The sequence below is a fragment of the Anopheles funestus genome, chromosome 2RL (genome assembly GCF_943734845.2).
Source record: "Anopheles funestus chromosome 2RL, idAnoFuneDA-416_04, whole genome shotgun sequence".
Lineage (NCBI taxonomy): Eukaryota > Metazoa > Arthropoda > Insecta > Diptera > Culicidae > Anopheles > Anopheles funestus.
In genome coordinates, this window is record NC_064598.1 from 78,522,364 (window position 1) to 78,536,824 (window position 14,461).

General features: G+C 44.6%; 1 protein-coding gene across 1 annotated transcript in view; it reads right to left on the reverse strand.

The window, feature by feature from the left end:
• The window catches only part of LOC125764639 (protein expanded), a 46,376-nt gene extending 32,230 nt beyond the window's left edge, over nt 1–14,146 (reverse strand). The window contains exon 1 of the mRNA XM_049429072.1: nt 12,381–14,146. The gene's annotated coding sequence lies outside the window, so the exon portion shown is untranslated. The remainder of the gene's footprint in view (nt 1–12,380) is intronic.
• Nucleotides 14,147–14,461: the final 315 nt, after the last annotated feature.

The following is a 14,461-nucleotide window of genomic DNA, read 5'->3' on the forward strand; positions in this document are numbered from 1 at the left end:
TCCTCTTCCAGCACACTTACACCATTAGGGGTTAAAATGTAAAAAGAAGCTGGCAGTTTTCTTAGCGCGTTCCAAATGCTTTACTAACTAGAGAACTCAAACATGCAAAAACACACACGTCACGAACCTTTTTCTTGCGCACAATCACGCTTCACTTCACCGCCCGGGATCGTTTGTCATCGGGCGGGCGAACCGAGTGATTCGGATTTGTTTTTTTTTGTTTTTGGTTTGCTTTCCTTAAACCCCTGCAAAGGTACGGACGAGTTAATTAATTAATTTATGCGTGTTTTGCTCGATGTTCGCCAAACATAATTAGCGGGAGCAGAAAAAGCATGGGGAGCGAGAGTACAGCATGGAAGGAAGCTGGGGACAGTTTTACGTGAGAAAGTAACTCAATCGTGCGTACCTTGAGCACGTCCCAGATTTATTTTGTTTTTGTACATTTATTTTTGGAGCCACAAGATGAACCTCAGTGAAGGAGAAGGAGTTTGAGACGTGCTTTCTGTTTTGCTGTTTTGTTGCTTTGCACCGTTTCATTTATCCCTGCAACTCGTTTAAAGCGCTCGTGGAATGGTTGGTATTGAGGCGTGAGAATACTCTTGACGTGACATCGGTATTAAGGCGCCATACAGCGTTGATCGTAAAGCTTGAGAATGTGGCCCGTGGTTTGTGAAGATGATGATATGAAGCATCGCACACTGAGTGGACCTTTCGTACGACAGACTGCTCTCTTTTGGGTGGATTATTTCGTATTTAAAAAGCAGCTCCAGTAAGTGGAAGTAAACAAAATAAAAACAAGGGGACCCAATTATGATGATCTCCCGGGGTGATAAAGATCGATTTTTACATTCAAATTAATGCTCAAGCTTTAGTTGTGCTTTCAGCTGGAAGTAGTTTAAGTCTGAACTTAATTTAAAACACAATTGCATTCAGTGTGGTGAATGGCGTGGAAGTCGTTTTAATCAACCGTTCAGCTTGAAAGATGTCACCGAACCCAAAATGGGCGAAAGGTATGGTAATAGAGATTCACCCCACTTTTCGCAGTTGATAACCCAAATACTTTATGCGACAGGCGAACGATCTTTTCGCCTTTCGGAGCTCGGCTTTCTAGTTTCCGACGACATCCATCTTATCGGATAATTGGATGGTACATAACTTGCCTTATCTTAACACACTTGGGTACCGGTAGGTTTCGAAATGAAGTTAAGTTTGCGCATTCGGAGTTGTTGGTTTCTTGGTCTTTTTGCTTTAGTCAACCATTTAGGTGTTTGTCACGCAATTGGATAACCACAAGCTGATCTTCTCGTTTGGTGGAGTTTTGTTTTTTTTCTCTCCCTAATTTCTATCCAATTTTTACGGTAAAATAGCATTCATTCCACAGGAAGATGATCATCGCTGGCAGTGAGGAACACAAAACTCCGCCGATGTACACATTTCGAATATGTCGGCTTTCTGGCTCGTACCATCGTAGCGACTTCCGGTGCCGGTGGGCTTGCATTGTGTGGATTGGCTCATCACCTTGGATGGTTCCTAAAGCAGGGAACCGTCGCCCATCTCACGATGCTCTGCACTCCCCGCCGATGTCATCGATCGTGGTTAACGTTCCGAAAGGTGCGCGCACATTCCACGGAATAGGAAATGATAGCGATAAAAATCGAAAGCCAACGACTTGAAGTTGAACTCTTCTTCGCATCTACCTGCGGGACGAGAAATAGAGAAACTGCGCAAGAGCGAGGGGTTCCACCCCTTACCCTTGATGGCGCAAAAGGTCTCGTAGTGCGCGCAATCGGCTCAAGTCAAAGGACGTCGTCATCGTGTCGTTGTGCTTCGGCACGGTGTACCATGGCGTTGGCAGCTTTGTGGTATGCGCAGAGCCCGCAATGATGAAATGGAGATAGTCACCGAACCGCTCGGAATGTTTCTTGCGCTATTCGCTTCCATTCCGATGGTGACATACCTTTCCGGTCGCTCACATTTCTGGTTTTGGATTTTGGATTCGCTTTCGCATTATGCTCTGTGGGCAAAATGTGCGTGCATGACCCTTCGTGTTCTCGTGGCAGCATTGCAGCTGTTTGTATACCGTCGGAAAACTATTTCGAGATAAGTGAATTACAGTAGTGGTTAGTTGTGTACCTCCTTGGCTAACAAATCTGTCTTTCTCTTCATTTTTTAAACGTAAATTAAGTCGCATTCGTCATAATTATTTTGATTAATAAACAATAAGGCATGTGTTCGATGAACTTTGCAAGTTTATGTAACTATACTCTCCGCGCCAATCTTAAGAGACATAGAAATGTTATCATCCATAAAGTACGCCTTCTAATAGGTGCTATCTTAAATTTATATCTCACATGGGATGGGTAATGGAGAACGATGCAATGCCTTGATGGCATGCCTGAAATCGTTGAAAGCAAACAATATTAAAAAAGAAATCCCACATATTAGCAAAAAAAACCCGGTATATCGGTTTGATGGTAAATTCTTGGTCATCACATTCCTTTCCCCAAAGCATTTCGTAATAGTGCACAGACCACGGGTACGTACACACATTCGCACGGTCAATGGACAGACACTAGGCACGGTAAAAGGGCAAAACTCATTGCGCAAATACTATACATATACCCGCACGGTCATACCGTTCATCGCTGTGGTAAAGAAGCGAAGAAACGAGAAACACGCTGACATGACGCTTTAACTTTTTAAAAAAGAAGGCAGAGAAGAGGGCACCCTAGGGGGCAAAGAAACTTACCGGAGGTAGTTGGTGGTTGGTGTTGGCTCATGCAAAACCTCGAGACGGGTGAAAGAATTTTTATGGCCCAATCACGCGACCATGCCTTCGTCGGACGGGCGCACACTCGCAACGCCGGTTTGATAAAGTGTGTCCGAGGCGCCTTTAGAGGACCCAGAGCTGTTCAGCTAACTCTGGGGTACGCCTAGACGGGCGTTTGCTAGCGAAAGAAGCAGGAGGGTATGATTAAAGCTCTTTTTTTCATCCAATACCAGGCATCAACTAACCCGTTTTGCTGGCACGCTAAGGGTTAGCGATTCGATCGAATACACAACCCGAACCAGAGGGAGGAAGGAGAGTAAAGGAAGCGGGAGAATTTATCGCAAACGGGAGGCACAAGCAAACAGAGCGCACGTTAAGACCCTTTCAAACATTCGAAAGATGAAAAGGTCATCCGATGCCGTGCAAGGAGTGATCGGTGAATGGAGAAGGCAAGAATGTCCCACAGAAGGTATTGCCTTCTGGCATTCCACAAATATTTGGTTGCGTTTAGACGGGGTTGACGCCTTTCTGGGTAGCTGCCAGGGAGCTTATTGCGTTATCGGGCAAGATAGTTATAGGAATTTATTGCATTCGACCGCATATCAGAGGTTGTAACTGACACTGACGCGATATCTAACTGGGTATGTGAGATTGATTGGAAATGAGAAACTTTAGGTTGATATTTTATACATTTTTTATACAAAAAATATATACTTTGGCGTAAAGGGTAGAAAATAATGTAAAATGATAGAATTTGTACAAGATATTTGAAAATTTGTCATCACTAGGGGATTTCGTAAACAATTTTAAAGCAAAGTTACGGACAACGTTGGTGCCGTGACCAGGATCAATATACGCTACAAGAATATTATTGGATTCCAAAGCATCTACGAAGTGTAAATAAATAAAAGAAACTTATTAAATTTTAAGTAAGCCATCTCAAGCACAGCAGCTCAGTGATCTTCGTGATAACATTTACCTTCGCTTAACCTCGTGGCATTAAACTTCCCGAGACGGCTAATCGAAACCATGGGATAAGTAACAACACACTCGAGTAAATCGAGGTACGTGTACCGTGTGTGTGTGTCTGTGGCTGTGTTACTACGCCCCGTGTATGCGTATCGAGCCCATTTCGATTGGCTCGTCGGGCGTCGTTTGTCGAGTGCTGGCGGCCACATTCCACAGTCAATGGCGGACGTGTCCGCCGTTCGCGCACCCATCATTAGCCCACCGTCGTTGTCGTCGTCGTCGTCGTCGTCGTATGTCTCGAGGGTCTTACGAATGTCTGTTTCACCTGTCGCCATCTGCAAAAGCGCCCGCAACCACATATGCGCCACACGATCAATCGAACGATCGAGAAAAAAGTGCGAGCGAGCGAGATCGCGACAGATCGATCTGCTTCCTGCTACTGCTTCGCTCACTTCCCACACCCGCCCTTCCCGTCTTATCACACCTTCGGCGGCGCGGGAATCATTTATTATTCGTTCACTTCTCAAACACACACGCACGCGTACCTTTAAACGCGTCCATCTGTCGCGAGCTAATTTATCGTTGGCGCCATGATTTGGAAAAATGAGACCAACATTAATCGGTCGTTCGTTGAGGGTAGAGTTCGAAATGGAGGATGTGAGGAAGGGGTGAACAGCAGCGTGTCTGTGTGTGCGCGCGCTAAAAAAGGGGTGGAAAAAAGCGCATAAGCTGGAGCGATAAGGGGCCAACTAACGAAGCCACACCAGTGTCTTTTTTTTTTGAGAGGAAAAGTAGGTGCACCACCACTGTTTGTATCCTCACCCGCAACTTCACCATTCTCCTCCGTCACTTCACCCCTTTTCGCACAGTATGAAGAAGGGGTCGACACATGTGTGTATTTTAATTAAAAATTTTAATGCCGATAAAGCCTTCCCAATAGGATTTTCATCCTATCGGCGAGCATACAATCAACCCATCCAAAGCCATCTTGCGGTACAGAGCCATTTCGAAAGAAAAAAAAAGTTCGATCTTCCGACAACAAGTTACGGATACGTCCGTGTGTGAATGTATTCGAAGCTTTAAAACATGTTTTTTGTTATTGGGGAGGGAAGATTCTGTTTTATTTTCTTAAATAAACAGAACAATAAAATTAGGCTTGGTTTTTTTCCGCAAAAAAAAAATCCTGTTTCCTTTCGGCACGCCATCGAACACATTTTGGCGACGAAATGGAAAACGAACTCATAATTGTGTTCCATGGCGGACCGTGCTGAAGAAGGCAATTTTAACGAGAAAACCGGCACAACAGCATGTTTAATTAACAGAAAGAAAAATAATTTGGTTTTAAAGTTTTCTTTTTGCATTTTTGAATTTTATATTTCGCTCGTTCACGATAAAAGATTTCTCTCCCATGAAGTGATCGTTTATTTTAAGCTACATTTCAACCGCAACAGGTCCCTTTTATGAGCGTCTGCAAGTGCTTTCCGTTTGCCGGTGTGGTGGTGACATTAAACTAAACAAAAAAAACATGCAATAAAAACAGACCCAAACACACGTACCAACCTTTTCCTTCTCCGCTTCCTGGCATTTGCTGGCGCAGGCACAGATGAATGTTGTGATCGATTCGGCAAACGGGAATAGAATTAATTAAAATTTTATCATTAAAATATTCGCTTGCTGTGATTGCTTTGCCGGGTAAAAGGAAGGTTGTTTGGTTAATTAAAATCTCTAAAGACACACCAAGATCAACCACTGGTTAGATCGATCGGCACGTTTTCGCCCAATGCGTCTTCCAGGCGCAGATGGAAGAGATCTCGTTTTTAGCCCGTGGGAAAAATAAAGAAACGATGATCCTCATCCGGTGTAGTACACGTAGGGCGTGTAGGTACTACGTACCTACGGCTTGTCACCGTTTTGCTGTCGCACATTCGACAGGCTGACATGCTTCTAGCTGCTTATCTACATTTCTTATCCGCATATGCTAATAATGCGGCCCGGCGCTTGCTAGTTAACATAGACGCATCATGCATGCAGAACTGTTTCCTCACCTGCAACGCCACCACTCACCACCCTAGGTTGAAGTAATGGAAGGGCTTATTGTGGTGGGTTTTATTTTTTTTCGTTCGTGGTTTTCCCCAAAGAAAAGAAACGAATTAGCATGGCGCGAACAGGAAGTCGTTTCGACACATGTTTTCGGTACCGGTACCGCTTTACGATCGTTCATTTCCTTCCTCACGTGTCGTTTTGGGGGGGTGAGTTCTTTTGTACTTCACCCGACCGGTGGAATTTTAAGGATGAACTAAACCAAGTACACACTCACTTTCCACTAAACAACGACCGATCGACCGTAATGTTGACCGGAACAGCACACGCGCACCCTGTTTGTAGGGAAGGTGTTCAAATGGAGCAAACAGCCAGTGTCGTGTGTTGCTGTGTGTACCGGCATTCGCTAAGTTCGAGTGGTTTCAACGTGCTTCGATGGTCCGGTTAATCATAGGGACTCGCGCTTTGGTTAAAGACACCGATGATTAGCCCGTGTCACAGGATGTGTTGCGAAATCGGTGCCACCCTGCGTGATATAGGATGGTCGATACGTGCCACAACACATCGACCGTTCAAGTGTAAGGCGTCACATTGCGTGTGCATGTGTTCGGTCAGTACGAAACAATGAAGATCGTGATGGAATTTCCTGACATTCATCACAGGTGACGAATTACTACGTTGCCTGTGTCTTTGCCATTGAGCCGGAACATGACCATATTTTTAATTGATCAAATATAGGGGTTAAAAAAACTCACCCCCGATGTTGTCCTTCATATGAAACTTATGAGACTAGTGGCTGTAATGTAAGAAACTTGTTTTTTGTTATGCGAAAAATAAAACAATCAAAGTTTTATGACAGGGGGAAAAACACAGAACCGATTATCATTTTCACAGAACTCTAGTGCATTCCTTCCAAAAAGGGACTGATTCATGCATAAGGGGAATTTTTGAAAAGATTTAATGAGTTGATATACATCGCAACAAAGCATCATCAAATATGAGCATCACTAGTCTAACTGACCAATCTAACTGGCCAAACTAGTGGCCGAAGGTGTGCAGCTAACGAAGAACAGTCCCCAAAATAAAACGAAAAAAGAAAACAACCTTTCAGAAGTTTCACTTCACTGTCAGTTTTGCGGTTACTGTGGGTCCTGCAAGGAAACCCACAAGGAAGGCCACAGGTTGCTTTTATCGTGTTCTTCCTTCGAGACATTCGAATGCAGGAAAGGTTCCTGCCATGCCACACGGCTGTGAGTCTTGGGTTTTCCCACCCGACAAGGCAACAGCTCGAATGCTTCTGCTTGTTGTTATATTTTTGCTGCTGTTGCGGTCAGTTTTGCTGCTGGGCATGAACAGAAAAAAAACTCCTGGTGGTTCATTATTCATTTCGCTTCCACCAATTCTTGGTTCGACTTCTGGTTAATTCTAGGGGTCCTTACGGTGAACGAATCATAAATATAAAAAAGCACTTCCCAAATAATAAAAAAAATATTTACCCCGAGGGAAAACTTTAGATGAGGTGTAGAGTATAAAAAAGGTAAAAAAAAACCCCTGCGAGACACAACAACAACTGGTTGTTGTTTGGGGGATTGGATAAAGGGGTAAATTTTTATTAATTTTACCTCACTCACCAAACCCATCCGGGAATGCGAACCTGTTGCGTGTTGCGCAACAACCACGGGAACGTGGTAAGGAGGGATAAGGAGGGTGGTTTTGAAAAATATTCTGACAGTTTCCGGGCTGACGACGAGTTGCCGAGTTGCGATTGCATGGCTGTCTCTTCCCATTCTTTGCCATTCGTTTTCGGTTCGATTTAGAACCTTCGGGCATGGCGTTGTGGGTACGTGTGTATGCCTTATCTTTATTCGTTATTTTTCCATCTTCTCTCATTCAGCCTGTTTTTTTCTGTGTAAGACAGAGAGAGAGAGAGAGATCGAGAGACCATTTCTGGATTCTGGAGCTGCTGTTTGTAGAAATATTCACGGGAATCGTCCGATAGCCACAGGTCCTTCCAGAAGCCATCAAACATTGGTGGAAGTCATCAAATGATGGTCTAAAACTGGGAACACGATGGCGTATAATGGTGGTTTAAATGGTGTAATTTTCGAATCGGAATGAATTAGTGTCAAACAATTATCCAAAACCAAAAACAAAAAAAAAACAACAGTTGGAAAGAAAAATCATGAATCGAGGGGTAACATGTTTTGGGAAATTGGTGAAACTTCCTAGAAGCGCATACCTTCAGAGGAATGGCTGTAACATTTTTTTTCTCCAAATTCTAAAACATCCGCACAAGATTCTCATTCACTTTGTTGACTGACCGGGTTTTAGAAGTTGAGATGGCGTGGCGAATGATTGATAGCTGTAATTATCCGATCGGGCTTCCTAGAGTGTGTCCGCCGGTCCCCTGACACGGACGAAGATGATTACATTGCTTCATCATCGCTTCAAACGGGAGTGACCTACAGTCCTACAAGTCTTTCGTCACCACTGGGCTGGGTGCAATAAAAACATTCACAGCAAGTATCGTAAATTCTTCGATAACAACCCATTCAGCTAGTTTTACAGTTTCCTGATTGCGCCAATTTACCTCAAGTGACGAATGGCGATTGCAATTGTGTACTTCGGAATCGACCAACAAGTCAGCCGCAGCTTGCAGTGGTAGCCTTATTGGCTTTCCATTTCGGTCACTTCATTCATTTTTTTTTGCTGTTCGGTTCACCCTTCCGAATGGCTTATCAAAAAAAAACCCCCCGAACTTCGACAACAAAGAACGTTGTTGAAGAATGCAACAAACTCACTGCCGAAAGAAGGCCTAAAGACCAACCATAGCGGGAATTGGCTGTATAAATAAACTATTTAATCAAGCAAACGCAAAACACATTGATGTGTAGCACGGTTTTTGCAGGCTGTACAACAAGATTGCTAACCACGTTGATTTCGTGACGTCAAACCCACAGAAATGGTGTCACACTGGAGCGAATTTTAAGCGCATGCGGCGAGTTTTAGGTGATCGGACGCTTTCTTTTCGAGGCGTCACGTTTTATTAGGCGGCAATAGGCAGCGCCCGTGTCTTCGGTCTCTATCGGGCCCGTTAGCCAGACAAACCCCCTTCTCAGCCCCAGTTTTGCTACGTGTGGTGGCGAAAATGAAAAGGAAAATAAAATCAGTGTTCGAGTTTATGCTAATAATGCTGCCGTCGTTCGGCTCCGCCAGAAACCCTATTTGCCTTCCCGTTGACCTCACGCTACACGATCGGGTCTGTATGCAACTGCAAAACTGCAGCTGGGTCGAACGGTTTCGATTACGAAACAGCTCACAACTCACGAGTCGTGTGGATCCAAAACGGTTCCACAGACCAGTGTCCCCACAAAGCGACCGCCAATGGGCTGGTCAGTACGCTCAGTGGACAGTTTTACGATAGATAGATGAAACGTTACTGCTGCAATGGAAATCGTAAAGATGGGATTAGTTTCGACCGACTGTGTTGCATAACCCCCGGGGGGGGGGGGGGGGGGGGGGGTTTGGTGGGGTGGCCTTTTGACCATTTGGATGGACTTGAATTTTGTGTGAAAGTGCAGAAGGTTTCATATGTTTTGAGTGACATTTCGTGCCGTTTGAACTGCTGATAAAAAGCACCGGTGGTACAACACACACCTAAGATCACACGGAGGCTCACCGTTTGTTGCAATTCGCGAACGATCGCGAGTGTACTGTGCGCGCGCGCGCGCAAAGCGAAAGGTAGCGAAACGACGCACACCATCAGCAAACGGCAGCGAATCGAACGAATTATGTGACATTGGAATTCCACCATACCAAGCATACCAAGGGAGAAGCGAATGTAACGCGAGCGCAAGAGCGAGTACGATAGCAGCGAGTGCGTTCACGTTTTGGTCCACCATTAAAATGAACAGCTTCCACCGTACAATGTTGGCTGGAGAATGGTGTACTACTGAAGGGTAGAACCGAGGCAATGGTAATGAGGAGAGGAGCAGAAAGAGAGAAACAAAAAAAAAACGAATGCACTGTAAACCCCGGAATCGAATTTACCGCGCATGAAACTTCGCTCCTTGGCCGTGTTCCTTCCCAAACCACCCTGACCGGTTTTTGCTTCATGCCTCGTGGATCGAACAAAAAAAAACGCACGCTCCATTGTGGGCTCGCACATAAGGTGATGCTGGTTATGCTGCGATCAACTACACCTCCCAGCAGCCACCGTCGTGACGTTGTGCCCCGTATCCAAGGTCCAAACCACCCCAGTACTACGGAATGGAATGAACCAAACCAAACCAGTCCGGTTGGTTTTGTCGACACCGTGTGCCTGCCGTGTGATATCCAGTTCTGCTCCCCAGGACCGAACGACCCGTACCGAAGAGCTTGGGGTGGTAGCCCGGTACCTGGGTCTGGTTTTTCCTTTTTTAGATCGTTTTTCCTCTCGGCAAGCTTTGCCGAGCGCGATATCGCTCGCTGTCGAAACCGCACCCGCGTGGTTGACTGAGGTTTGTTTTTCGTACGGCTAACTACCCCAACATGCCTTTCGGCGTTCCTTGGCGACCTCGTGAACATTTTAAGCGTGGCGGTCGATGATATTTTGGGTGTTGCGGTGGCATTGAGCGTTATATTTGCATCGTCTAGGGACTATTTTTATGATCCGATCAGCGCAGTAAAAAGAAGCATCTCATTATTGTGTTGTTTTTTGAGGGGGCTTTAAAAAATGGAATGGATTTAACAGCAAAGTGTCAGACGTTGTCTATTAGTCTGAATAATTTAAATGTTTGTCAAACATATGTCGTTTTTTGCTGTGTATTTCTGCTCGGGTTACCAACATCTTCAAACATGAAATAATTGTTATAAGTATAAACGACTGAGCAAGAATTGCAATGTACTGTAGACAACATCAGTTTTACGAAAACCGTAACATGGGTCCGAGTTATGAGGTCATAAGCATATGAGCTGTTTACACCGGCACACAAATAGAATGCTCCAGAAGTGAATCACCGCATAAAACCCGGCCAGTTCTAGTTGCAAACCTCTCGACGATTTACGTAAGCGTGATGAATAATACTCAACAACTTCTTGGATTTCTAAAGGGGGGCGAACAAGTTTGTCCGCCACACTAGCGCGTCACAGAAATAATCTATAGAGGACCCATACTGTTCATGGAATGAAAAATTCCAATCTTCGCTATAAAAACAGCAGTATCAGCTGACCATAAGCGAACATTTTCGGATGATGAGTGATTACATAGAAAAATTGTATTGGACGGGGTAACGAATTACTCTCGCAGTGCTTCAAATTGCACCATCCAAATTGCTCTCCTCTTGATTCGATAATAAGCTGACCGATTAAGCGGATCAATGGTATAGTAGTTGCAGCGTATTTCGTTTCTATTTCGATACGTTTTCGCATGACGCGATTGCTAGACCTTCTGGCTGACCCGGGCCCACAAACACAGACGGCTTAACATTTACGCAGCATTGAGCGTAGGCATGGAGGAGGTAAATATGCTAATTGCGCCAAGTCTTTGGGTCTGGGATTCCCGGGGACGTACAGCAGGTAGCAGTGTCTGTGCGGTAGGAAGCGTGTACGGGTTTGTTGTTTTGGCTTCCTAAATCCCGAATCCCTCCATTGGGCATACGAGGGTGTAGCAGACATTGTGGAAGCGTCAGTCATTATTTGCCAATAGTTTAACGCTCACAGTTTTACGCTGATTCACTTGCGTTTTCTAGACAGGCTAGATAGCGGAACTGTATGGAATGTAACACCACGATACCGCCACCAGCACCCATCCCCTGTATGCGTCCAGGGGTTGAAAACATAACCCCACCCCCGGGGGGCAATTAGACATTATTTATTAGCTGAATGCTGATAAATTAACGATTTTATCATCGTTACGCTGTTGGATGTGTTGAGGAAGGTTTCGTAACGCCAAGATCTAGAGGATCACCGAGTAATAGCGTTTGTTGCCTGTCTACAACGTCTAGTGTTTATCATCCTGAGGTTTTTGGTCTAATTTGCTTAATCTCCACCTACCTCGAGCCATTTCACATGCCGGTGATAACGATGCAACCACCCGGACAGGGAGAGTCAGTGACTGAGTCAGCGACAAACAATGTCAAAAATGTGTGGCCCGTTTCGGTTCACTTCACCACGCATAACCAACGACCGTATGGTAGGGAGGGTGTTGGTGCATATGTGTTTGGGTGCTTCGTTAAAAAAAAAGTTGCAACCCCTCCTCATGGTGACCATTATTGTGTGTATGGACATACACAGCGGGCAAAACACATATATCGCGTGAATCACATGCGCACGTTGTGTTCGGTGTGCTTCTTGGCCTTTTTGGGGCTGTGAGCGACTCGTTACGGAATGTGGTTTTTTACCGGTTTTTTTTCTCTCTCCCTCGATATTTTGTTGTTGTTGATGAAACGATTTTTGTTCGTCTGTAATGTTGCCCGTTTTTTGGGACATTTTGCTTTTTGGTAATAACGATTTCTCCAATGGTTTAAATGGTTTTAGATCTTCCCATCTTTTAACTGGTTACGGAAATTTAATTTTTTTTTTGTTTGGGGAAAAAAGGATTCAAATGGACTCTACTACTCACCATTGATGCTGGATAAAGATAACACTCGTGAAGGGGGAAAACTATTTCAACTCCGGTATATTGGATGACGATCAGATTGAAGGATGCGTCCTGTTGCGGTTGTGTCCTACAACAGTTGTGGCCAAACAACAACAGCGTGAAACTGTTTTGCTGTTCTTCCCACCGTACAGTGTTGCCTTTAAGTTTAAGGGAAAAATTACACCTAACACCTAACGTCACAAAATGACGCACAAATCACACAGCTTTTCTTCCACTAGCACCGCTCAAACAGGCCTGGGATATTGCTTCACTTATTGTGGATCGGAATATCCGATTACAATATTATGACACACTGCCACGATACGGCCACTTGTTGCACTGTTGGATAGCTTCACAACCCCTTTTTCCACACAACCCGTACCGGTCACCACCTGGTCAACCGTTAGCAAAAGCAATGGAAAAACAATCACGCAATATAGTATACGAATTTTAAATTTTCTAAATTCTTCTGCCCCGTTTCGTTTCGATTGATAGTGGGTTGTTGTTTTTTTTTGCTTCTTTTTTTTGGGACTCCTTTACTTCTTCAGACACATTCGCACACGCATGCAGGGGGTTGGATTTGTTGCGCTCTGTTTTCTTGCACAACCGCTTCCAGCCGGTTGTTTCTTGATTCTATTTCACTTGTTTCTTTTCCCTCGTTTTTTTCGTACGGCACAATACACAAACACATTAGACCGCGGTTTGGGACCAGATGGGAGACGGAACCAAATCTTTTACCCAATCTTGTTGGTACTGTTGCGGCTGATGCTGCTGCTACCTTTCTACTCTCATCTGCTTCTTTACATACACACATACACACGCACACACATATACGCGATCGCGATCGAGCTGTAGATGCACTTGCTGCAGCTTCAGACTGTTGTTGTTTTTCTTTTCGCTTTGCGCTTAGAAAGAATGCACCAAAGGGGTTGGACAACCAAAACCAGAGCCCTTTTTACACAAGCAAATGGCGCACGCGCACGCACACACGCACGCGAACACAATACACGTACACGCGTTTGAAAACGTCAGGAATGTTATAACAATTAACGCACAGCATGTGGTATAGTAAAAGGCTGGTGAACCGTTTTGTTGTACCTGGTTTGCTGTACGCCTATATCTTCTAAGGTCGTTCCTTCACTTTCTGATGTGTTGTATGTTGTTTTGGGTTGTTTCGGTTTTTCTTTTCTTCCTGTTTTGTTTCGTCGATGCGTTTTTGTTGCACATTCAAATAGAAGAAATCACATTAACTTAACACAACTGTTTCACTTATTCTGCTACTGTTGCTGAATTGAGTTTCGCTTCATTTGTTGCGTATTTGCGTTTCCTGGTCACGGCACCACAGCACAGTAACGCACTTAGGCAAGGTGAACAATTGAGCGTAATTTTAAGCACCACAAATAAACAAAAACACAACGTTGCTTGTGGTCGTTATTGTTCACGGTAGTGAGCGAAATATTATTTCCTAATTGCATTCATTCGTAAATCTCACTTGCACGTGGTACGCTTTTTCTTTTTTTTTTGCTTCACTATCGTGTCTCGTACGTTTCACCGACCGTCTTTACCCTTGTTTGGTTCACTTCTACGCACACGGGCGTACGGGCGGCACTATAGCACGCAACAGACGCTCTCGTTCAGCTCACGCAGCGGAAAACCTTTGCGGTTGAGTTTCTCCAGCGGATTGAAAGTGTTCGCGCTGGAAATATTTTCGTTAAGGGGTCCGAACCAACTTACTGCTCGCCCGTCACCACCAACACCGACAACGTCGATGCAAGTTGTCCGTCGCCATTGCGCTGGAATTCCTGCACACATACTGACGCAGCAACAATGGCTGCCGCAACCGTGTATACTGTACGCTATTAGGGGTTGGGAAGGCAACGGCATAAGGGTAGAAGCCTTGTGTAGTTTAAGGTATTACAGTGCAATGCGAAATAAATTCCATACCGTAAAATTAGATGGAAATAATGCTTTTAATGTATTGTATAAATAAAATAAGTTGTTTGCTACAACTATTATATATAACTAAAATGGACATTCGTTGCAGAAACATTACTAAAATGGCC